The 27,174-nt window shown below is 46.1% G+C and overlaps 1 protein-coding gene across 2 annotated transcripts in view; it reads left to right on the top strand.

Moving 5' to 3' along the window:
* Positions 1-27,174, top strand: part of LOC126236899 (cysteine-rich secretory protein 2-like) — a 251,857-nt gene that overhangs the window by 120,011 nt on the left and 104,672 nt on the right. Inside the window, exon 1 of one of the 2 annotated variants that reach the window (XM_049946544.1) lies at positions 25,348-25,469. The exons of the other annotated variant lie outside the window; for it this stretch is intronic. The gene's annotated coding sequence lies outside the window, so the exon portion shown is untranslated. Of the gene's footprint in view, positions 1-25,347; positions 25,470-27,174 lie in introns of those variants that run through there. 2 annotated transcript variants of the gene reach the window in all.

Genomic DNA, 27,174 nt, shown 5'->3' with positions numbered 1-27,174 from the left:
TTATTGGGTGGGCTAACATCTGCATTTATGTTAAAGCATGAGTTTCTCGCGGTGTTTCCATATTTTCTCCAACCCCTACACGTGCGCACGGTATGAAGCTATCAGTTTCCTATAGTGCGGTTTTTTTATTCGCTGTTGATCATACGAACCCACGAAAGAAGAGAATCGAATCGTTTGAGGTGCAATACTATAGGAGAAAGCTGAAATTGAAGTGTGCTGATAATATATGAGGAGATTCTCCGCAGAATCAGGGAGTAAAGTAATATGTGGAAAACACTGATTAAAAGAACAGACAGGAAGATAGAACAAGAGTTAAGACATTAGGGAATAACTTCAAAACTTCCAATGTACGAGGGTTGCCCGGAAAGTAATGCACTGCATTTTTTTTCCTCAGCCGAAAACAATGCTACGAATGTGAAACGTTACGCATGTATTATTTGAAGTCTCATGAGTGAGTGCGCCAAGTTTCCGTCACTTCCTACAGATGGCGTTGCTGCAAGACAGTTTCAAAGTGGTAGGTGATGTACGTTACAAGCAACGTGCCGTCATTGAATTTCTCATTTCAGAGAAAGAAACTGTGGGGGATATTCACAAACGCTTTGTCCAAAGTCTATGGAGCATCTGCTGTCAACAGAAGTACAGTTAGTCTCTGGGCACGGAGGGTGAGGTCATCAGAAAGCGGTTCGTCGGAGCTCCACAATTTGCAGCGGTCGGGGAGACCATCCACGGCTGTCACACCTGACACACCTGACCTGGCCCCTCGGACTTCCACTTGTATGGGCCATTAAAGAATGCCACTCGTGAAAGACATTTTGAGGGCGATGAGAACGTGATTCGCACACTGAAGCACTGTCTCCGCCACCAGGACAAGGATTGGTACCGACAGGGCATACACGCCCTTGTTTAACGCTGGAGGGAGGACGTAGGACGGGATGGAGTTTACGTGGAAAAACAGGGTGTGTAGATAAAACACCATTCCTTCGTATGTGTCACTCTCATTATGTTCAATAAAGAATTGTTGAAGGGGAAAAAAATGCGGTGCATTACTTTTTGGGCAACCCTCGTACTATTCGAAATCAGAGACGACAAAAACTGTAGGAAGAACGGTGAGTGGTATACACCCAACATTTTTTTAAGGTTGTGTTAGGGACTGAAAACCCATGAAGTTAAGATCGCACATGAGTTTTCCTTATTTGGATAGCATGGCAGCTGACGCGCATTACAATGTTCTTGTTGCCCCTTGAACGTTCAAGAACGTCTTTATGGCCATCAGTTGCCATACTATTCATATGTACCACGTTACAGCAACACATATATGATAATCTCTTTTATGAGGTGACGTAAATAATGACTGTGTCAGTTACGAAGTTTTAACGGCACACCGCTTTTGTTTTATGGCCATCGTTAAATTACACTGACCACGAAAGACGAAAACCGGTTTCTAACTATGTCATTTACGGATGTTGTCATTTTAAGAAAGCTTTTAACAATGTGTGAAGCCATAATGGCTCAAACACTAATAAGGAGGCTAGATTGTTAGTCGAAATTAGTAATCCATTCAAATAAAGAAGACTGCATGTGCGATCTTGACTTCATTGGTTTTCAGTCCGTAACATAAATTCAGTCCGTACCAGAAATAAAATGTTTTGCACAGATCGCTTATCTCCTGGTCGACAATGTCAACAACTCGATACCCTGCAAAATAATTGGGTACGTTGGGTATAAGTGCAGCTATCAGGTGAACAGGTTGGATCAAGAGTCATTGCGGGGTACATCAAACCAGTCAGAAGACCGACGAAAAGAGCGCCCCAGCTGGGAAGAGCGAGGCGACGGAAGGCCCAGGAGGGAGGGCGTCCAGCGGCCGTCCCACGCGTCCCAGTTCGAGTCCGCCTCAGTTGCCCAAGACGCGCACACAGCCGCCGTGTCGCCGGCCGGACAAGGCATAAATCGGCGGCGGCCTTTGGGCGCGCCGCTGCAGATCTCAGGATACCGGCAGCGCCCCCAGCGGACACGGGACACGCCGGCCCCAGCTGCGATTCGGGCCGAGGCTGGCCCGCGCTCGCCTTCTGCCGCGCGCCCACTCTTTGTAAGACCGCCCACCTTTCACTGGGCGACGTCGATGCTTATCTCGATTCCCTTTTTCTAAGTACTGCTGGCGCTGAAAGCTGTTCCACCATTTCTCAGGATGTGCAGCCGCACGGAACCGTTGAAGGCAGGTGAAGTAATAAAATTTTCACAGAAGTGTGTTTTACTCATAGACATTCGAGAAGTGATGTTTCGCGACAGATCGGGGTGGCGCAGTGGATAAAGACACACGGTAGAAGCGGGGGAGTTGGATTCCAAACGTGTCCAGGTACGCGGGATTTCCCTAAATCAGATCGCAATAATTTTTGGGTGGTTCCTTTTCTAGACGGCCAGAGTGGCCGAGCGATTCTAGGCGCTACAGTCTGGAACCGCGCGACCGCTACACTCGCAAGTTCGGTCCTGCCTCGGGTATGGATGTGTGTGATGTCCTTAGTTAGGTTTAAGTAGTTCTAAGTTCTAGAGGACTGATGACCTCAGAAGTTAAGTCCCATAGTGCTCAGAGCCATTTGAACCATTTTTGGTTCCTTTTCTATAAGGTTCCTCTCCTATCTTCCATGTTTATGTACTATATGATCAAAAGCATGTGGTCACCTAGTGATGATTATGAGGTCCCATACTCCGAGGAGCGTAGGTGACGACGCAGGAAACCCGCACCGCCGTACTAGGCAAGGTCCTAGCGGAGGTTGTTTGCCATTGCCTTCCTCCGACCGTAACTGGGATGAATGATGATGATAAAGACGACACAACAACACCCAGTCATCTCCAGGAAGGGAAAATTCCTGACCCCGCCGGGAATCGAACCCGCGACCCCGTGTGCGAGGAGCGAGAACGCTACCGCAAGCTGCGGACGGTTATGTATTATTGGACATTAAAGTAAGGTTCCGGCCCTATCTTTCTCATTCATGTACTGCATGATGGACAGTATCTGCCGACCGGTTAAAGGCGCTTCAGTCGGCAACAGCGCGACCGCTACGGTCGCAGGTTCGAATCCTGCCTCGGGCATGGATGTGTATGATGTCCTTAGGTTAGTTACGCTTAAGTAGTTTTAAGTTCTAGGGTACTGATGACCCCAGATGTTAAGTCCCATAGTGCTCAGAGCCATTTGAACCATTTTTGGAGAGTATCCGGTCACCCATTAGTGGACATTGAAATAGAACGCGTCCATCTTGAACTCTGCTGTGGGTACTTTAAATGGCGTGTCTCAATGGTTGGTTGGTTTGTGGGATTAAAGGGACCAGACTGCTACGGTCATCGGTCCCGTGTCTCAATGTCTGTGGAGGTATGGCAGCTCATTCTTCCTCAAAAGCCGAAGTGAGAGAAGGTAGTCATGTTGGACGCCGGGGTATGGAGCAAAGTCGACGTCCCAACTCGTCCCATGGATGTTCCATTGGTTTCAGGTCCGGCACCTTGGGGATACCAGTCTATGTCAGGAACGTTATAGTCAGCAGATTAGATTAGATTAGTTTTCGTTCCATAGATCCGTGCCGGCCGCGGTGGTCTCGCGGTTCTAGGCGCGCAGTCCGGAACCGTGCGACTGCTACGGTCGCAGGTTCGAATCCTGCCTCGGGCATGGATGTGTGTGATGTCCTTAGGTTAGTTAGGTTTAAGTAGTTCTAAGTTCTAGGGGACTGATAACCACAGCAGTTGAGTCCCATAGTGCTCAGAGCCATTTGAACCAATTTTTTTTCCATAGATCCGTGCTGAGGAGATCCTCGTGGATGTGGAACATTGCCTCGAAGATGCTGCTTTGTGACAGGGTCCACTGTTACACGGGTACAAGCTATCATCGTCTCCGAAATGTTCCTCTACTGTAATGCTGCAAAATGTATCCACATTCTTCTGTACTTAGCGTTTTCTTAAATGAAATGAACGGATCGCACCCTAACGAAGTAAAACACCCCATACCATAACACCACCACTTCCTCCATACTTCACTGACGACACAACACATGACAACAGTCATGTTCTGGTGACACTCATCAAGCCCAAACCCTTTCATCGTATTTCCACAGGGTATAGCGTGATTCTTCTCTCCAAAACACTCGTTCCCAGATATCCGTTTTCCATTGAAGTCGCTCTTTTCACCACCTCAATCGTCGCTTATCGTTGACTACAGAAATATGTGGCTCATGGGGAGTTGCTCGACCACTGTACCCCGTTCTTTTTAATTCCCTTCGCAGTTGTTCTGCATGGACTGCAGGTAGCACCTCCGCTGATTTAATGCATCTCTTGCAACTAATCTCCGCAATGCTCGACTGTCCCTCTCCATCAGTACATGAGGTCTCACTGGTCTTGGTTTAGCTGTGTTTATTCCTTCATCTTTCCACTACACAGTCACATAACTAATAGTCAACTTGGGCAGCTTTAGAAGATTTGAAATGTCCCTGGTGGATTTGTTACTCAGGTGACATCCAGTGACTGGTCCACGTTCGAGGTCACTGAGCTCTCCTGCCTGACTCATTCTGCTGTTACTCAAAATGGTTCAAATGACTCTGAGCACTATGGGACTTAACATCTGAGGTCATCAGTCCCCTAGAACTTAGAACTACTTAAGCCTAACTAACCTAAGGACATCACACACATCCATGGCCGAGGCGGGATTTGAACCTGCGACAGTAGCGGTCGCGCGGTTCCAGACTGAAGCACCTAGAACCGGTCGGCCACACCGGCCGGCTCTGCTGTTACTGTTTTTGTACTAACAATGCAATAATCCCCGCCTCTGTTTATACTGGTAGGTCCTCCGCCCACGACATCATTCCACGTTACATAGTGGTGTCCGTATACTTTTGACTAGATAAGGTATAGAGCTCCATCTGGACAAGTAGGTGAAAAGGTGCTTAACTCAAATGTTTATCTTTTGGAATAGGGCGGGAAGCTGTTATTTCAACATGGACTGTACGCAACAAGGAAAATGTCCATTGGAATAGAAAAATTCATTGACCTAGCGCTTGTAAGAGCTACTGTCTCCATGTGACTATTGCTGTTCCGTGATAACATATTTTCATAATGTATGACTAATTTGGTCTTCATAGACTTCACTTTCTTTACCTGTTTTCTTCTACATACGTGACTATGAGATCTCAAGATTGGAGTGGCTGCTCGGTGTAGTCCTGTTCTTTGCTGTATTTATGAGACAACGGACATGAAATGCAAGCGTTATGTTGCTCTCTGGGTCTACACTTGTCAAATTCACCAGCTGATTGCAAATAACTGCCCTGCTCTTACTTTTACTGAAAACGCAGCCTCTGGGAAAGCGAACCATTATTGTGTGACTTAACATTGGTTCCAGGAAGGCTTCATTAATTAAATTAACAGCAAAAGCGAAAATCTATAACGGATGTGGTTGTCAGACAGCTCGTTGCAGGAGGATGAGTCGGAGAGCACTGTGGCACCTGAACGTTATCAGGAATCAGCCCCGCAGGCACATGCCAGCACTTCGTTTATCGTGGATCGTGGAAACGTGTCTGGCAAGGGAGTGAACACTCGTAGAAGAGAGAAAGCCGCGGATATAATCAGTGTTGTCTTGGTCTGCTACGAGTAGAGTCAGCATAGTACTGTATCGACTCTGCAACCATTTCCGATCAGTAAATAAGACGGTTATTCGGAAAGTAAGTTCTGATCGATCAAGAAATGGAAATCACTGTGGACATCCAATGAAACTTCGTACGTATGTGACGTATGTGTTGGGCATTGTCTCTAGTATGCCCATCGATTGCGTCACGTCGCTCTTTTCAGTTCTGAGCGCACGGTGAGCACTTAAAAATGCCAACAAAATAGTGTCTCCCGCCAAGTATGAGAGCTTGGTGAGAGATTTTGCATGATTTCATGCAGTCCGCATAACATAACTGTCATACGGTTCCTTCTTCTTGACAATTGTGGGCAGCACTCTGCAGGGGAGGTGAAGATGCCCCTTGATTGGTTGGTTTGGGGGAAGGGACCAGACAGCGAGGTCATCGGTCCCATCTGGTTAGGGAAGGATGGGGAAGGAAGTCGGCCATGCCCTTTCAAAGGAACCATTCTGGCATTTGCCTGAAGCGATTAGGGAAATCACGGAGAACCTAAATCAGGATGGCCGGACGCGGGTTTGAACCGGCGTCCTCTCAAATGCGAGTCCAGCCCATAAGTGGCTCCCACTGAGTTTCATCTCGCTCACATCATCTGCTGGCTATGAAGACAATGTTTTGGCACAGACAAGGAGGTGTAAATTAGTGCAGAGAATTGGCGAAAAACACAGGCGGCTGCCTCCTATGGCGAGGGAACAACGCTACGACAAATGTCTAAGTCCGAGTGGTGACTATGTAGAGAAGTGGCTGGAAGGTCTGGCTAACTGTAGCAAATAAACCACTTTTTATTTTCACAGTGGTTTCCATTTCGCATCCTGTCGGAACTTACTTTCCGAATAGTCCTCGTACACTCGTTCATCCACAATTTAGAAAAATATAAACCAACAAGTAACCAACATGTTAGTAATTTTATCCCATAGAATTAATTAGTACCTTGGGATTTCTCACTGCTCTGATACTCTACACAACAGTATCGCCAAACGAATACCCACACTTGAGTGTGCAATGCAAACAGCACCCCAAACTACCCACTGCAACTGAACACTGCAAGTGACATCCATTTGAGAAGGTTCTCCTGTAGAAAAGCTGCAAATTGTAATGCTAGTGAAAATATTGTATCATTATGATTTTTCTGTTTATGAAGTACTTAGAAGTGCGTTAGCAGTGAACTCCAATACCTCAGCTTCTGATAGCGAGGCGCTGCTTTCATGAACTGTGTGCAACTACTTGTTGTCTATGACGAAGTCTTATACAAGTATATAGCTTAATTTTGTGTCCCAGTTAAAGTTACCACCATATTACAGCTTAAGAAAGCTAGTTCATAAAAATAAGATGGAGGCCTCTAATGGTAGGGCTCTGCTCAGTAACGCGATGTGCCATTATGATCAGCCATCAGTTTCAGTACTGCTTTACTTGCCGCGTCCGTTGTTGGATACGGTACACAGCTACAGTATACAAGCAGAGGGAGCCTAAGTCAGGGCCAGTCTCCAGCGTGGCGCCACGTAGTAACAGTTAGTCGCCGCAGTGTACCTACCAAGTATCGTGTTATCCTTCCAGCATACTTCATGAAGATAGTCGGATCCATCCGCCATAGTTATGCTATTACGTCACAGAGTGTGCTCAAGGCAGAAATTACACCCTGCTTCCGTCTGATCTCAGACAAATCGTTCGCAAATGAAAATACATTCACCTAAAGCGGATTTACGCAGACACACAGTTTCAGTTGGCCAAATAACTGTTTATATATGTGCACGGTGTCGCAAAAGAATGTGTACACTCTTTGAAACTGAACATCAGCAGCTAGAAATACAATTTTAGTGGTGCTACGTGCCTCATGATCCGACTTAAGTTGGTAAATGTCCAAACTGGTGTCCGTCCACGCAATTCCCCGTCGACAATGAATTACGACTCAGCTACATGCCAACTTTATTGTTTCCAACGGAACAGCATCACAGGCTTGCTCAATTTGCTCTCTAAGATCATCCGGTGTGTGTGGTCTCGTAGCGTAAACTGTTATCTTGAGAGTACCCCGCAGAAAGAAGTCTAGAGGAGTTACATATGGAGATCGAGCAGGATACTCCACACTCCCTTTCGTCCAATCCATTTGGCAGGGAATGTACCATTTAGAAATTCCCTCACATCCAGGTGAAAGTGAGGTGGCGCCTCATCTTGTTTGAAGTAATAATCTTCATTTCCAAACACAAAGCTAAGACCAGGAGTTTTTATTTCTAACATTTCCAAGTACGAATCGCCCGTGACAGTGTTGTCAAAGACGTACGGTCCGATTAACCCTCTAGAAGACAGACCACACCAGACTGTTACTCCTGGTAGATTAACATGCCTTTGCTCCGTTACGTATCGATTATCCCTGGCCCAGTACTCGCAATTATGGCGGTTGATTGTACCATCAAGTTTAAACGTCGCTTCATCTAACCAAAGAATTCGATCTTAGAAACGCTGCTCTTCCTCACATCTGTTAATGAACCACTCACAAAATTCGCTTCGCCTATCAGGGTCATCCTCGTTAAGAGCATGGAGAAATCTTGGAATGTAAGGCTTAAAGTTCTCAGACTGCAAAATTCTATGAACTCTGCTCCTACAGATCCCAGTCTCACGAGAGCATTGCCTCACATTCTTCAGGGATCGTGTGTACGCCTGGATTACTGCATCAACACTCTCACTGTCTGTTGAACTTCTCTTCCGCTATGTCCCTTCTTCATATCGTGCACCGTTCCTTCAACTTAAAACTAATCTCTGCTTCTTGTAATTGTTATTCTTGTCGGTGGTGGTGTTCCAAATTCAACTCTACAACGTCGGCCTTCCGCACTCACATTCTCTGTTTTCCAGTAACACTTTAGCACCAATTTCCGTTGTTCAAATGATAACGCCATCTTTGCTGACGAAACAAAAGAAAGCATCGTTATGTTTTTCATCGCCTTCTAAATTATTACCCATAAAAATTGTACACTCCTGGAAATTGAAATAAGAACACCGTGAATTCATTGTCCCAGGAAGGGGAAACTTTATTGACACATTCCTGGGGTGAGATACATCACATGATCACACTGACACAACCACAGGCACATAGACACAGGCAACAGAGCATGCACAATGTCGGCACTAGTACAGTGTATATCCACCTTTCGCAGCAATGCAGGCTGCTATTCTCCCATGGAGACGATCGTAGAGATGCTGGATGTAGTCCTGTGGAACGGCTTGCCATGCCATTTCCACCTGGCGCCTCAGTTGGACCAGCGTTCGTGCTGGACGTGCAGACCGCGTGAGACGACGCTTCATCCAGTCCCAAACATGCTCAATGGGGGACAGATCCGGAGATCTTGCTGGCCAGGGTAGTTGACTTACACCTTCTAGAGCACGTTGGGTGGCACGGGATACATGCGGACGTGCATTGTCCTGTTGGAACAGCAAGTTCCCTTGCCGGTCTAGGAATGGTAGAACGATGGATTCGATGACGGTTTGGATGTACCGTGCACTATTCAGTGTCCCCTCGACGATCACCAGTGGTGTATGGCCAGTGTAGGAGATCGCTCCCCACACCATGATGCCGGGTGTTGGCCCTGTGTGCCTCGGTCGTATGCAGTCCTGATTGTGGCGCTCACCTGCACGGCGCCAAACACGCATACGACCATCATTGGCACCAAGGCAGAAGCGACTCTCATCGCTGAAGACGACACGTCTCCATTCGTCCCTGCCGGCCGAAGTGGCCGTGCGGTTAAAGGCGCTGCAGTCTGGAACCGCAAGACCGCTAGGGTCGCAGGTTCGAATCCTGCCTCGGGCATGGATGTTTGTGATGTCCTTAGGTTAGTTAGGTTTAACTAGTTCTAAGTTCTAGGGGACTAATGACCTCAGCAGTTGAGTCCCATAGTGCTCAGAGCCATTTGAACCATCCATTCGTCCCTCCATTCACGCCTGTCGCGACACCACTGGAGGCGGGCTGCACGATGTTGGGGCGTGAGCGGAAGACGGCCTAACGGTGTGCGGGACCGTAGCCCAGCTTCATGGAGACGGTTGCGAATGGTCCTCGCCGATACCCCAGGAGCAACAGTGTCCCTAATTTGCTGGGAAGTGGCGGTGCGGTCCCCTGCGGCACTGCGTAGGATCCTACAGTCTTGGCGTGCATCCGTGCGTCGCTGCGGTCCGGTCCCAGGTCGACGGGCACGTGCACCTTCCGCCGACCACTGGCGACAACATCGATGTACTGTGGAGACCTCACGCCCCACGTGAGGCGGTACGTCCACCCGGCCTCCCGCATGCCCACTATACGCCCTCGCTCAAAGTCCGTCAACTGCACATACGGTTCACGTCCACGCTGTCGAGGCATGCTACCAGTGTTAAAGACTGCGATGGAGCTCCGTATGCCACGGCAAACTGGCTGACACTGACGGCGGCGGTGCACAAATGCTGCGCAGCTAGCGCCATTCGACGGCCAACACCGCGGTTCCTGGTGTGTCCGCTGTGCCGTGCGTGTGATCATTGCTTGTACAGCCCTCTCGCAGTGTCCGGAGCAAGTATGGTGGGTCTGACACACCGGTGTCAATGTGTTCTTTTTTCCATTTCCAGGAGTGTATTTCTCTCTCCTTTAATTAAAGAGACTCTGTTTCGAAGACTGTATACATACTGGGTGAAAGTGCAGGTATTTTTATACGTGGTACCTTAATATGTACACACATCAGTGTGTTGGCTGTTTTTTGTCTGCATTGAACAGTGTTCCCACGAACACTTCACAAACATCACTACCTCATACTTTCCGCATTGCTGTAACATTAACTCTGAGTGGACTACGCCTTTCATATAGGTTAACCGTTTTGCGTCCACGCGTCGACACTTCAGCACCTGACCAGAATGCGCAAGGGAAAATGAGCATTAGCGGCTTGCTCTTACCACATGTTCTTGGAGGTACTAACCAACCTAAAAACGAATGACTTGTAATAGTTATAACTATTAGTCTGAAAATGACTAAAATATTGATGTAACGTTGTCCTGGACCCCGTGCTCAGTCATCAATATAAGTATATGTAGTTATATCTGTTACAACGCGCCGGCCGTGGTGGCCGAGCGGTTATAGGCGTTTCAGTCTGGAACCGCGCGACCGCTACGGCTCAGAGACATTTGTTACAGCTCGCGCTCACACGCACACACACACACACACACACACACACACACACACACACACACACACACACACACATACACTCACACACACACACACACACACACACATACACTCACACACACACACATCTGGCGCAGTTTGTAGGTCGGTTATCAAGATTTAAGTGAGTTTGAACTTGGTGTTACAGTCGACGCACGAGCAACTGGACACAGCACCTCCGAGGTAGCGATGAAGTGGGGATTTTCCCGTACGACCATTTCACGAGTGTACAGTGAATATCAGGAATATCAGGAATCCGGTAATTCATCGGAAAAAGATGCTGCATTTACGAGACCAACGACGACTGAAGAGAATCGTTTATTGTGATAGAAGTGCAACCTTTCGCGAATTTCGGGAGATTTCAATGCTGGGCCATCAACAAGTGTCATTCAACGAAACATCGTCGATATGGGCTTTCGGAATCGGAGGCTCACTTTTGTGCTCTTTATGGCTGCACGACACAAAGCTTTACCTCTCGCCTGGGCCCGTCCACACCAACATTGGACTGTTGATGACTGGAAACATGTTGCTTGATCGGACGAGTCTCATTTCACATTGTATCGAGCGGATGGACGTATAAGGTGTGGAGACAGCCTCAAGAATCCATGGACCCCGCATGTTGGCAGGGGACTGTTCAAGCAGGTGGGGCTCTGTAATGGTGCGGGGCGTGTGCAATGGGAGTGATATGGGAACTCTGATACGTCTAGATACGACTCTGACAGATGAGACGTACGTAAGCATCCTGTCTGATAACGTGCATCCATTCATGTCCACTGTGCATTTCAACGGACTTGGGTAATTCCAGCAGGACAATGCGGTACCCCACACGTTCAGAATTGCTACGGAGTGCCTCCAGGAACACTCTTATAAGTTTAAACACTTCCGCTGTCCACCAAAATTCCCAGACATGAACATTATTGAGCATATCTGGGATGCCTTGCAACGTGGTGTTCATAAGAGATCTCCACCCCCTCGTATTCTTACGAATTTATGGGCAGCCCTGCAGGATTCGTGGTGTCAGTTCCCTCCGGCACTACTTGATGCCACGTCGTGTTGGCGCACTTCCGCGTGCTCGCGGTGGCCCTACACGATATTAGGCAGGTGTACCAGTTTCTTTGGTTCTTCGGTATATGTATGTATGGTCATCGCACTGTGTCGCATTAAATGCCTACCGTTGCAATGTGTGTTATTAAGAGAGACAGAACAAAAATGCCATCACCTAAAGCAGAGCGAGACTGTATTTAGGTATTAGATAAGTTAGTCTTCGTTCAGTGAGTTAGTCTTAGACCAGAGTTTAGAACTTTACCATCAGCGCCACTCCTTATCATCATCATAGTGAAGCTGAGTATACGTAAGGTGCTTTGACAGAGAGAAGAAACGACGGCTGCATAATGAAAACCGCTGAAAGGATCGTAATACCATCGTTTACGGAAGAAGATGTGGTTCACTTTAAAATGTTGATGGCCCAAACGCGGCGCCTGAGAGACACGGGCCCACACTCACGTGATGGCAGGACGACCACGTGAAGATGTCGACCATCCAATGCACTCACTAGTGCTGAAAACAGAAAAATTGAGGCTTCAGAAGAAGAGTAAAGGTGTGTAGTGAGTTTCCTTGCGGCGGAAGGCATGTAGAGGACGGAAGTTCATCGAAGAATGACAATTTCACTGAGAACACTGCACGTCCTTTGCAATTCCGACGCTGAATCCAACTTCTGTGGCGCTGGCTGCAACCGTTAAGTCGCCGGTCTTCTGCAGTGAGGGCATCCACCTGCTGAACAGTGACATCTGCAAGGCGGTGTGGAGTTCCATATCGTGCGTCATCGGCCAAAGACACCTGTCCCTTCCTTGAAACGCTTGTGCCACGCTTTGACGCTTGCAACAGAGGTGCAGTGTTCTTTCCACACTTGTGCCGTTCGTCGATGAATTTCCGTACCCAGTTCCACTGTCAGACAACGCACTACGCACCTTCGCACTTCTTTTGAAGCATTCATTTCTCCGTTTTCAGCACCACTGAATGCGGTGGATGGCCGATAAGCGCACATGCTCGCTCTGCTCTCACGCAGGTATGGGCCGTGACCTTCTAGCGGCGAGTTTGGGACCTCAACCCCCCTATAGGGACCGCAGCTGCTTCTATAGGCAATGGCATTACGATCTCTCAGCGGTTTTCATTTTACAGTCTGTTCTTTTCTTTTCTGAGTGCACCTTATGTATGTATATGATATTAATAAATAATTGAAAATTGTCACCCATTGTGTTACCTATATTATTTCTGTTGTAGATCACTTTTGCCCTGTGAGAAGACAATTGCTGTTTGCAACCACACTATCTAGATACAGCAACTGCTTCGTGTGTTGGGGTTTGGCTTCCTGATACCTTTATGTTGGGTGCCAAACTTATTTGGTGAATACATTCACATTCAAGTATAAACGGCTGGCTCGGATCGAATTAGCCTGGTTTGCAGTACCTCAGATGCCCAATCAGCATCTCTTTGATTTGATATCACAATGTACGAAAATTCTAAATATTATTCGTCGTGCTTCATCAAAATAAAGACACAGCTCACTTCCAATGAAGGGAAAGAGCGATTTATTTCGAACGATAGTGTGTCTCGAAATCTATGAACAGACCTGCTTCTGATCGAAAGCTTTGGCTTCGCTATACTCGATATTACGAATACTGTCTGAAAGGACTGGGCTGTTGTGTTTGACGAGCAACCAGTCAGTAGCAGGAGAAAGCTGGCAGCCGGGTGCAGACGTACGTGCCTGCTGGGCGATTGCCGGTGTTATCACGACATCTCGGTGTCGCTCGCGGCACGCTCAGTGTTCGGCCAGAGTGGGCACTGGTTGCCGTTAGAGACGCTTTCCTCTGATCGGCAACCTGTGGTACTGGTTAGTATTGCGTCAACTATCCCACGTAGGCTAGGTTTCCACCTTATTCTTACAGCAGTCAGGTGATAATTGAACTACCTCAATTTCTTATTCGTATTGTGTGTGTTAATAAAACAGCAGTACTTGAAATTATCCTTGTAGTGTTCCGAACTCGAAAAGACGTTCTGCGCTCCTCCGACGCATATTTACGATTGTATGCAGAAGTGAGTCTCAGATGAGGTTTCCGACACTCTCACCGCTGGTTTTCCTCTGGCCTGTTAGTGAACACTTAAGGCTGGAAGGGTCTGAGCCAGATGTGTACAAACCAACTCAAAACCAGAACACTGGAAGCCAATGCCATAGGTAGGCACATAGCAGCTTTTACTCCCGTTATGTAAGAATACATTATCCGGGTTAGCAAAATTGCCAAATGGCTCTGAGCACTATGAAACTTGTATGGTCATCAGTCCCCTAGAACTTAGAACTACTTAAACCTAACTAACCTAAGGACATCACACACATCCATGCAAGAGGCAGGATTCGAACCTGCGACCGTAGCAGTCACGCGGTTCCAGACTGTAGCGCCGAGAACCGCTCGGCCACTCAGGCCACAGCAAAAACTGAGCAGATTGTGACAGCATTTTAAATTTTGTGATTTCGTGAATAATTACACGAAATACTGAAAATCAAATTTTTTTTTTTTTGGTCCCTGGAAGCCGATAGATACGCAACTTGCAGGTAGGTCTGGGTACCGTGCGCCGGTTTCCGTGGTAGTTCAAATGGTTCAAATGGCTCTGAGAACTTTGGGACTTAACTGCTCAGGTCATCAGTCCCCTAGAACTTAGAACTACTTAAACCTAACTAACCTACGGCCATCACACACATCCATGCCTTAGGCAGGATTCGAACCTGCGACCGTAGCAGTCACGCGGTTCCAGACTGTAGCGCCGAGAACCGCTCGGCCACTCCGGCCGGCCGTGGTAGTCGTTTACTAATACGTATAATAATGCCTCCGAATGTTTGATTGTGTTCTCAATATCGGTTGTGGTATTACTTGTCATGCATGTTACTCACTCGACTTCCCCGCTTCTCTCACACAGGTTGCAACCCTCTGCTGCTAGAAAGAATTGTAGCGTGTAGCACAGCCGTGTGATACGTAACTACATCGGTGAGAGAGGAACAGCGTGCTGGAGACGAGTTTGTAACGGCAGAAAACGTACCTCCAATTGAAATCTATGTTTTTTTGAGTCATCAGTCTTCTGAGAGGTTTGATGCGGCCCGCCACGAATTCTTTTCCTGTGACAGTGTAGCAGTTGCAATCTACGACATCAATTCTTCGCCGGATATATTTGAGTCTCTTCCTCTTAAGTTTTTACTCTTTACAACTCCCTCTATAGTCCAATCCAAGAACGATGGCAGTTCGCGCATCTCGAAGCACCGACGTGGATGGCGTTTTTGACGATTCCGAGCGACAGTTGCGGTACTCGCACTGCGGGTGCTTTCCGATTGAAGGAAGCGTATATACTGCAAATTAAGTCTCTCGCTTGCTTATGGATAATTTATTACTTACCACAACCATCAACAATGACAACTCGCATCGAATGAAATATAAATTCACTAAACAACTCGCTACCATCACGTTTAATGCTCGCATTAGCTACGGCATTCAGAGCGAAGCGCTCAGAACACTACAGAACGCTCGTTTAGCTGTCGGAGTATGCGTGACGTAGGTGCGCAGAACAGTTCTGCGACAGCCATCGTTCGTGACTCCAACTATAATACCATGAAAGTTATTCCCTGATGTCTTAACAGATTCCTACCATCTTGCACCTTCTTCTTGTCAGTATTTTCCATATATTTCACCCCTCGCTGATTCTGTCAAGTACCTCATCAATCCACGTAATTTCCAACATTCTTCTATGGCACCACATATCAAAGGCTTCGTTTCTCTTCTGTTCCAGTTTTTCCCCGGTTTTTCCGCTGTGCTCCAAACGTACATCTCAGAAATTTCCTCTTTAAATCACGGCGTACGTTTGATACTAGTAGATGTCTTTTAGCCACGAATGCCCTCTTTGACTGAGCTAGCCTGCTTTTTACGTCCTCCTTGCTCCATCCATCATGGCCAATTTTGCTGTTTAGCAGAATTCTTTAACTTCATTCAATTACTTACCCCCCCTCCCCCCCCCCCCCCCCCCACCGAGCGAGGTGGCGCTGTGGTTAGCACACTGGACTCGCATTCGGGAGGACGACGGTTCAATCCCGCGTCCGGCCATCCTGATTTAGGTTTTCCGTGATTTCCCTAAATCGCTCCAGGCGAATGCCGGGATGGTTCCTTTGAAAAGGCACGGCCGACTTCCTTCCCTAATCCGATGAAACCGATGACCTCGCAGTTTCGTCTCTTCCCCCAAACAACCGAACCCTTACACCCAATTCTGATGTTAAGTTTCTCGTTGTTCTCATTTCTGCTACTTCTCATTACTTTCGTCTTTCTTCCATTTACTCTCATTCCATATTCTGTACTCATTAGACTGTTCATGCCATTGAAAAGATCCTATAATTGTTCTTCGCGTTCACTCAGGTTAGCAATGTCGTCAGCGAATCTTATTAGTGGTATCCTTTCACCCCTAATTTTAAACCCACTCCTGAATCTTTATTTCTATTATTGCTTCTCCGATGTACAGATTGAACTGTGCGGGCGAAGGGCTACAGCTCTATCATACACCCTTTTTAATCTGAGGATTTAATTCTTGGTCTTCCAGTCTCAATATTCCCTCTTGGTTCTTGTACATATTGTATATTACCCAGTTTTTCCTACAGTTTATCCCTATTTTTGTCAGAATTTCGAATATCTTGCCATTTTATTTTGTAGAACGCTTTTCCCAGATCGACAGATCCTATGAACGTGTCTTGATTTTCCTTCTATCTTGTTTCCACTATCAACCGTAAAGTCAGAACTGCGTCTCTAGGACCTTTGCCTTTCCTAAAGGTAAACTGATCGTCATCTAACACATCCTCCATTTTTGTGCATTCTCCTGTATATTATTCTTGTCAGTAACTTGGATGCCTGAGCTGTTAAGCTGATCTTAAGTCTTGCAAAGCTTTTTTAAATTCTGATTCTAATACTGGACCTCATATCTCTTCTCTGTAGATTCCTGTTTCTCCTACTGTCTACTTCCTCGCCTTCATAGAGGCCTTCAATGTACTCTTTCTACCTATTCGCTCTCTCCTCTGCATTTAATAGTGGAATTCTCATTGCACTATTAATGTTACCTCCCTTACTTCTACTTTCACCGAAGGTTGTTTTGTAATCCGTAGAAGAATGAAAACAGTGAACTATGGAGATGATTTGCGACTTTGGCTTGCCCGTGCTTGTAATGAAGGTGCTAACCTCAGCGTCTGACAAAACTCGAAGTGGACGACCGCTACGGCAACCGACGAGACTCGTCAAAATCGCTTTGATGAACTCATCAGAGAAAATCGTCGGATAACGCAGGTACGTATGGCATATCGCGAGATCGCGTACAGGTCGTAATTGCAGAACTGCAGTACAGAAAAATTGTGGGCACGGTGGATGCCTCAAATTTTCACTACTGGCATGAAACACTGGAGACTGGACATTTATCTACAGTTTGTTTTGCGTTTTCCGTTTTGAACATGAGAGTGATGTGGTCCTTAAGACCATTGTGACAGGTGATGAAAACTGGGTTCACCATTCTGGCCCACAAAACAGGAGAGCATCAACGGAGTTCAGTCACAAAGGCTCATCGACACCAAAAAAAATTCGAGATCACGTCGTTAGCAGGCAAAGTCATACTCAAAGTGTTCTGGGATGTTCACGGTGTGGTGCATTTGGTGTCCAAAGGCACCGCCATAAATTGTTCTAAGTTCTCCAAGACTCTCAGAAAACTGAAAGCACGATTTCGAAGAGTTCGTCCACACATGGAGCTCCCTTTCCTTCAGTATAACAATGCCAGACCACACACGAACGCTGCGACGTCTGCAACTATTTGACGCCTTGGGCTCCCTGCTGTCGATTCCCTTCGTACAGTCCCGACTTGGGCCCATCCATTTCCATCTGCTTCCAAAACATAAAGAACGCCTTCGATGACTTCACTTTGATAGTAATGGAACGGTGCCAGCAGCGATGCAGTTGTGGCTCGATCAACAAAATCACATTCTACAGTGACGGTAACAAAAATTGGTCTCTCGTTCGAAGAAATTTCTTCATCGCCAGGGTTATTATGTTGAGAAATAAATATGTAAACATGAAGAATAAAGATGTCGACTGTTAATCACTACTGTTTTATTTATAAAGCGTTAAGAGTTTCCACATAAAAATTCTTAGGCATTACTTTTCAGCACGCCCTCGTAATAATGATAACGATAATAAAGCCTTGACAAAACTTTGAGATCATTCCCTACATTTTGTATTACAGTGATGTGTGCTTGACGCTGGTAGGCGAATGTTATTAGACTAACCCAAGACCAGAAAGTAAATGATCTATGGCGATGATTTAGAAGACCTGAGTCAACATTTAATCAGCATACAGTTCTCATGAAACTCTTAGTACACAGGGTGTAACAAAAATGTATGGCACACCCTTCACACGTACACGAAGTTATGTTAGCTGAACCTAGGTCTGGAAACGCTTTGTTTCTGTGTTACAACTCATTTTCTCCAACTCATTAATCGTAAGAAACACACACGAACAGAACTCACCAGCATACCACATACAGGTATTTCTTACATGAAATGTTCAATATGCCCTCCGTGAGCATTGATACATGCATCAACCCACCGTTATGGTGAATCTAGGATGCGCTGATATATCCCTGGAATATTATGTATGGTTTCGCAGCCTTCCATAGTACGGACACGGAAACTCTGAACGTCCTGTACTGTGCTCCCGTACACAAGAGCTTTCAAACACCCCAACAAATGAAAATCCAGTGGGTTTAGGTCTGTCTCTACCTATCTATCTGTCACCGGATCTATTATTTAGAAGTCGAAGGACATTAAGACTAACATGAGGATGTGCTCCATCGTACATGAAGTACATGTTTTATCATACAGCTAAAGGCACATCTGTTAACAGATCAGGATGAACTTTCTCTACGAAATTACGAAACCGTCGTTCGTTGAGGCTGGGCCGAAGAAAGTGAGGCTCTACCAGTCACTAACAATGCCGGTCCAAACATTAACAGAAAATCCTTGTTGATGACTTGCTTCAACAAGTGCCTGAATATTCACGTCTGCTCGTGCATGCCAACTTTGAAAATTTACAATCTCTTCTCGTTGAAACGACGCCTCATCTGTGAGCAGCACCGTTGCGCTAAATTTAGGGTCGACACATTGTTGAATATACCATTCGCAGAAGAGTAACTGCGCAGGAAAATCAGCTGCTGATAGTGCCTGCACACTCTGTAAACGGTATGGATACAGCTGGTCCTAGTGTAACTCTCGCCAGATAGTCATGTTGTCAACTTTCAGTACTGACACCAGGACCTCCGTCAACTGCATCAAGAAGTGCCGCATCCCATTGGGGTATCCTCATTCTTCTCGGCCTCCTCTGGTCGCGAGAATCAGGATTAAATGTCCCATGTTACTCACTTGCCCATCAATAACTTCAATGTTTTCCTGTAATGGCACATTCGTCCTGGAAATCTGTCGCCGGCCGCGGTGGTCTAGCGGTTCTAGGCGCGCAGTCCGGAACCGCGGGACTGCTACGGTCGCAGGTTCGAATCCTGCCTCGGGCATGGATGTGTGTGATGTCCTTAGGTTAGTTAGGTTTAAGTAGTTCTAAGTTCTAGGGGACTGATGACCACAGATGTTAAGTCCCATAGTGCTCAGAGCCATTTGAACCATTTTGGAAATCTCTCCCGGTACAAAAGTTGAGCGCAAGTGCAAATGGCTGTGTGCTAATGCATACATAAAATGGGCATCTGCCATCTCTGTACTTGTGTACACTGCCATAGCATGAGCCAAGTCTGTGATTAACTCTACGTAGTAACCTGTGTGATTGCAACCGTCGTACTGAGCTATCGAACGGTTGATGTGACCTGTAAAGAAGCAATAAGGTACGTCTCATAGCAATAGGGACATGCAAAACAAAATACTCACCGTGCACAACGTAACGAGACGTCAGTATGTTCCCCATGATTCTAACTTTCTATTCTTGTGTGTTTCCCTTGATTAAAGAGATGGAGAAAATGAGTTTGGAAATTTGTGGTAAGAACTATGGGACCAAACTGCTGAGGTCATCGGTCCCTAGGCTTATGCACTTCTTTAACTTAAACTAACTTACGCTAAGGACAACACATACACCCATACCTGAGGGAGGACTCGAACCTCCGACGGGGGGAGCCGCGCGAACCGTGACAAGACGCCTCAGACCGCACGGCTACCCTGCGCGGCGAAAATGAGTTGTACCATGTAAACAAAGTGTTTCCAGACCCATGTTCATGTAACATAATTTCTTCGTCTAATTATGAGGAATGTGTCCTTCAATTTGTGCTGTACATTTTTGTTGCAGCCTGTAGAAGCTACGACATCCTAAACGATCATTAAGAAGGGGAATACACGAGCATGCGTCCTAATTTGGTCAAACACATCTCCTCACGATCCGGCTGCATGCATTTATTACTCTGTTATATAGCAACCTGTTCTTTTATGCATTTTTCGTTCGGTGCTTTGTCCGAAGACGACATCCAAAAATGGTGTGCCACACCCCGCCTGTAATATTTTTCCTGTTGAGACAACCGATTCCATAATGCGCTTGCAGTAGCAGTAAATTACTTTTTGCGAACGAGCGGCGTGTTACTTCCTTATTGTTCAGTGTTGGCGAGAAGCGACGAGGACCGAGAGGGACGAGAAAGTGGGTCTGCCCGTGCGATTGCCATCTGCCGGGCTAAGCGGAGCAGCAGCCGCGGCCGGCGCTGCGCTGGGGGGCGGCGGCCTTCTGGGAAGGCCAGACCACAGCAGGCAGCCGGCGCTGCCGCCCAGCCCCCGCCCACTACCCTCAGCGCGTCTTCTCTCAACAATTCCCTGTCCGCTCATTTTCTCTCCCTCCCTTTCCTCTATTGCCAAGTGCTTGTGGAATGTCTGTACTGTATTCCGTTCAACTTCCAGCAGGAGTACTCACCGTGTTCTAGAAACGAAACGTCGTCTGCTGTTTGCATGTGGAGCTTAGTTTCAGGAAAGTCTCTAACACAGTTAGATTATACGTCAGATAAACACAGTGCTATTCATGAGTATTATTCACAAGTACTTCCTCGGTTTCAGAAGACGACAGCTCGAAAACATGAGATACAGAAAGGATGCACATATTGCTGGGCAGAGCGCCTCTCAAAGTATTTAACTCATGATACAGGTGCTCAATATGGGCACTGTAGGTGACACAGCAAACATCAACACGTGAGTGCGATTCATGGATGTTGCTGACACGAATTGCACAAGAAAGCGCGGCAGCAACCACTTTGGATATTTCGTTGGGTTCCCTATCTACAGGCGGGAAATAATTTTATGCAACAATAGCAGCGGATGGTTTGTACGAGGTGGTACCCGAAAGGTCCGGAAACCTAACACTAAATACAATCACATCATACAAGATTTTAAGTCATCATCGTCACCTTTAAAGCAATCCCCTTGGGAGCTCAGACACCGGTCTCAGCGCTTCTGCCACGAACGGAATGTATCCTGAAAGTCATTCTTTAGTCATTGTATTAAGCACCCCTTGCGATTACTCTTCCGTCTCTTCTATAGTGCCAAATCTTAAGCCTTTCAACTTCATTTCCAATTTCGTAAAGAGAAAATAATTGCACAGAGCTACGTCAGGCGATTACGGTGAATAAGGTGCGACAGCTGTGTTGTTTCTTGCCAAAAGCTGCCGCACTATGAAAGATGCATGTGGCCTCACATTGTCGTGGTGAGACACCAGTTGTTTGTGCGCAACTTCTCTGGACGGTTCCTTCTCAGATCCTCCCTTAGGTGCCTTAGGACCTCAGCAGATGTCGTGTATGGTCTGCCTACGATATTTCACAATCGCATTCCAAACAGCGCTGACACTTTCTGGTGTAATGCCAGTAGATGGTAGTCCTGAATGTTCATCATCAACAGGTGCTCGGCCCTATTTAAAACATTTAAACCAGTCATGCTTTTGTGTATGGCCCAAAGCGTCATTACCGAATGCTTGCACTAACGTTTCTGCGATTGTTTTACCCAGTTTAAAACAGGACTTGATAGAGCAACGTCGTTCTCTTATTTCGATCATTACAAAATGGCAACCACAAGCAAACGTTACAATGAGACACTGCCCGCCAACAATAAATGCGTTCACTTAGATTGAAGCCGTTAGATATACTAACGCACAACACGTATTACGATGCTTCTAGCGGCGTTTCGTTGTTTGTAAGCGCGGGTCATACAGATTTAAGGAAGTTTTAGGTAGCATCTCGTATATATGTTTTGAAACGCTGGTCCCCAAGTGGTGCGCGCTGTAATAACGTGATGACGCGTATTACGAACCTAAACCTTTAGAGATGCTTTACACTGATATGTGTTATTTTTCTCTGTGCCTTTCAGTTTCTACGGAGTCGTCTTCTGAAAAGCCGGAGATACACTGTGTGATCAAAAGTATCCGGACATTGGCTGAAAATTACTTAGAAGTTAGTGGCGCCCTCCATCGGTAATGTTGGAATTCAGTAGGGTGTTGGCCCACCCTTAGCCATGACGACAGCTTCCACTCTCGCAGGCATACATTCAGTCAGGTGCTGGAAGGTCTCTTGGGGGATGGCAGTTCATTCTTCAAGTGTTGCTGCACTAAGGAGAGGTATCGATGTCGGTCGGTGGGGCCTGGCACGAAGACGGCGTTCCAAAACATCCCAAAGGTGTTCTATAGAATTCAGCTCTGGACTCTGTGCAGGCCAGTCCATTAAAGGGAAGTTACTGCCGTGTAACCACTCCACCACAGGCTGTGCATTAAGAACAGGTGCTCGATAGTGTTAAAAGATGCAATCGCCATCCCCGAATTGCTCTTCAACGGTGGGAAGCAATAAGGTGCTTAAAACGTCAATGTAGTCCTGTGCTGTGATAATGCCACGAAAAACAACAAGGGTTGCAAGCCCCCTCCATGAAAAGCACTACCACACCGTAACACCACCGCCTCCGGATTTTACTGTTGGCACTACACAGGCTGGCAGATGACGTTCACCGGGCGTTCGCCATACTTGCACCCTGCCATCGGTTCAAATGTTTCAAATGATTCTGAGCACTATGGACTTAACATCTCAAGTCATCAGTCCCCTAGAACTTAGAACTACTTAAACCTAACCAAGCTAAGAACATCACACACATCCATGCCCGAGGCAGGATTCGAACCTGCGACCGTAGCGGTCACGCGGTTCCAGACTGTAGCGCCTAGAACCGCTCGCACCCTGCCATCGGATCGCCACATTGTGTACCGTGATTATTCACTCCACACAACGTTTTTCCACTGTTAAATCGTCGAATGTTTACGCTTCTGATGCCAAGCGAGGCGTCTCACATAAGTCTTGCAAAATGAAATCGTTGAGAAAATCAGAGAGATTAGAATCATACGGTTTATCGACAGTCGTTTTTCTCATGTATCACCTGAATGGAGTGAATTCCTCACCAAGCCTTGCCCAGTTCGTTTGTTCTCCACTTCAGATTTCATCTTCTTCGATGAGACGTTAAATTCTAATCTTCTTTTGCCATTACACACTTGCCCACAGAAACTTTATCTCGAAATAAGTTCTGAGTTGAAACTTGGTGGCAGTTTAAAATTGTGTGTCTTTCACAGGATAAGTTCGAATCCTGATGCGGCATGAAGTTTTAATGTTACAGGAAGTTTGATGTTAGCGCACACTCATCTGCAGGGTGAAAATTCATTTCAGAACCAATCTCCTACGTTATAGCTAAACCATTTCTCCACAATGCTCTTTTTTCCAGAAGTGCTGGTGTCGCAAGGTATGCAGAACATCTGTGACGTATGGAACGTACAAGAAGTTCTGGCAAAAGTAAAACTTAGGATGGACCGTGAGTGTGATTTGCCTGCTTCAGTCGGTAGAAGGTTTTTCCGCGAAATGCAAAGGTCCCAGGTTCAAGTCCCGGTCCGGCACACACTTTTAATCTGTCAGGCAGTTTCAAATAGGCGGACACTCCGCTGCGGAGTGAAGATTTACTCTGGGAAATTTAGGGCTGAGAGATGTTTTTTGTTTGCTACCAGGAATAATCTACTGAAGTTTGTATCACCATTTATCTAGAATGTGAAACGAATATTCTTTTATCATGTAACTGATGATACATTTATAATGAATCGCTATGGTGAAATATTTAGTAGTGGTAATTCGAGGCGAGCAAAGATGGAACGTCCAATTGAATCAAGATCTGTAGACTACTAACACTAGACTGAAGTCGTTTGCAGAAATACCTAGAAAGTATAGTTCAGCCCGAAAGAGGTCACTTGCGTCTTAAGTATTATTCCCTTGTCAGAGGTCATTTCCTAGAGTAATAACCGAACAAACTAAATTCAGAAAAAAGCTGAGTGAGTCGTAATACTTTCGTTTCATCAATGAAGGACTGTTCTACAGGAATCTGCAGTGGCAGACACCACTAGAAAGACGTTCTGCCTTTCAAAAACACGAGCTGTATTCCAACAATCTATTGTCTGTAGATAAATTATGTATAGCCGTACCCTGTACGTACGAAGATCAAATTACATTATTTAGCTCATATACACTAACTTACAGAAGTAGTTCTTGCTGAGCATCATCTGAGAACAGAATAGGATGTGGGGCGAAAATGATAACGATACAGCCGGCCGGTGTGCCCGAGCGGTTCTAGGCGCTTCAGTCTGGAACCGCGCGACCGCTACGGTCGCAGTTTCGAATCCTGCCTAGGGCATGGATGTGTGTGATGTCCTTAGGTTAGTTAGGTTTAAGTAGTTCTAAGTTCTAGGGGACTGATGACCTCAGATGTTAAGTCCCATCGTGCTCAGAGCCATTTGAATCATTTTTGATAACGATACAATACACTGAACGGTAATTCGAATAGGAAGTAGATGCAGCGTGTAGCAGCGAAATCGTTTTAAATGTTGCAATAATTGCATTTGATCTGTTGCAAGAGAGTAACTCAGCATCGCGTCATAATCCCATCTTGAAAATGTTCAATCAGCGACGAAATCAGAGACGACAAAGATTTGGGGGAGGGAGGGGGGGGGGTGAGGGATGAAGAGAAATGAAATTGACTTCGTTCTTTAAAAGGTGCTATCCCGGCAGATTCGTTCAAGTGACTTTAGGGAAACAAAATAGCCCCTGCATTTAGGTGCTGGACAGGAATTGAGCCACGGTCCTCTAGAACTCGAGTCCAGAATATTAACAACTGCGCCTGTTTGATTAGTAGATCTCTCAGAAGACGGGCAGTTGTTGCCTGTTGCAGAAAGTGACTGCGGCTAACTGGTGGCGTCAAGTACTGAGAAAAGTTGCGCTGGTTCGCAACGGCAGCCCTCCCCCACTCTCACTGCCGACCCTTCCCTGTGCCGCACGCAGACCACACACGCAGCCTGCCTGCCCAGTGAGAAGTTCACCTCCATGCTGAACGCTCTTCCTCTCCTCCACCCGTACCTCCTCACCACTACCGTCCATACCCGTCACGGTTTCCTCCACCTCTGCCACTGACCTTTCTGCAGTAGGTGCCTGTGGATCTAGAGCTATATTTTAATCCTTATTTGTTCTTCAAGTGACCAGCTAATAAGCGTTTTAGGTGAGTTTTTGGCTTTTAATTTATGCACACGTGCCTTTGTGTGTGTGTGTGTGTGTGTGTGTGTGTGTGTGTGTGTGCGTGTGTGTGTGAGTGAGTGAGTGAATGAGGACGGGACTGGAATGGATGGGAGAGTGAATATCTGTTATGAAAGCTCGCTATTGTTTCGTGCTGCTTTAGAGAAAGCTACCTAATTATTTCGTTGCTGTCTTATCCACTCATTTCTTGGCACATAACACATGTCACTGCTCACCTGCTATTTATTTTAGTATAAGAAGTTAGACTCACCCTTTTCGCACATCACTATCCATATTTTCATATAGTTTTCTGTCTCATAGGCAGGTCTTTACAAAGTACTGGATTTGAATCTATCTCCTGTCGTTATTTTTTCACTAAGGTATCATATTGCAGTTCGATTTTTCTGTCATGTTGTGTCTTTTTCTCCATCTTCTTTCCTTTCAAGATTCCTTTCGTTGTCTCTGTTAATATCAAATTTATATCTTAATAAGCAATTATTTTTTACTATCTCCTGTAACATTTGTTTATATTCTATTGTTAATACCCCCTCATTGTAAAACTCTTCCTATCCAATATCCTTTCCACCTTCCTCCTTAAGAATACCCTAACGCTGCAATCTTTCTTCGTCTTCGCCCATGTCTCTGCGCCATTCAAAGGCACACGCCATGCCGAATAGTAGAACATTCAACTGAAGGTTGTAGTTTTCATTTCCAGAGCACATACCCTGCGCTCTCTGTTGTCACCTCATAGTCAGATCGTGAACAATTTCAGTGTAGTCCATTTTCCCAATCGACAGCTGTTTCTTTACATTTTCCACTTTCACAAAAACTTCCTTCCCTTTGTTGCTAAGTAACAAAACAACGAGAATTAATTACACAGCAAAACACTCGCCACCTTTCATACGATCTCTCTGAAGGTAATACCATTTCTTCGCTTTGTAGTTATTTTATAAATGGCATGTAGTTGTACTATGGGCTGGTTGTGTTTGGTGCTAGTCTTATTTCACATGCATGAGGTGGGAGGTCGGATGAGGACCTAATACGATAGTCGGAACCTATGTGCGGCTTGTTAAGTAACTGAATATGAGACTACTCAAGACACATTTAGTGTCTGTAGTTTACGCCTGTGAAACACGTAATCGCAACAGGAAATAAGTTAAAGTTATCAGAACTGTATGTAGTACAGATCTGTAACGGAGTATCACGAATAAACAAGTAAGAACTGCAATTTAAAAATATACAGGCTAGCCTAAGCTCAACTCGAAAACTAGGCTCGGGCAAAGCGTTCTTTCGCCACGAAAACTCAACTACCAACAAAAGAATAACTTTACAAAAGCGGCGTGAAGCGCCTATGTTGTTTCGACACGAGTTGTGCAACTTAAAAAAGAGTGACCATATGCCATGGAAGCGGCGATGCCCTGATCTTTCTCAACATATTTGTAGTGACTCGTTCTTTAATTTACTGAAATAATGAAAAAGAATTCGACTCCATAACACTACGGTGCAGTGCATGTTGTACTATGTGAACCAGGCCTCGGAAGACGAGTGACAAAGCGTTCCGCTTACTCATACAACCGCGGCCAGAAACCAACCGTCAAAGAATACTAGTGTGACTCTCACCCCAAAGAAGATTGTACACACGTGACAAATACTTATCAAATCTTTAACCATGGAGGAAATTATCAAGCATC

Source organism: Schistocerca nitens, chromosome 2 (genome assembly GCF_023898315.1).
Source record: "Schistocerca nitens isolate TAMUIC-IGC-003100 chromosome 2, iqSchNite1.1, whole genome shotgun sequence".
In the NCBI taxonomy this organism is placed as follows: Eukaryota; Metazoa; Arthropoda; class Insecta; order Orthoptera; family Acrididae; genus Schistocerca; species Schistocerca nitens.
Note: the sequence above shows the minus strand (reverse complement) of the source record. Positions and strands in the feature narration are given on the sequence as shown.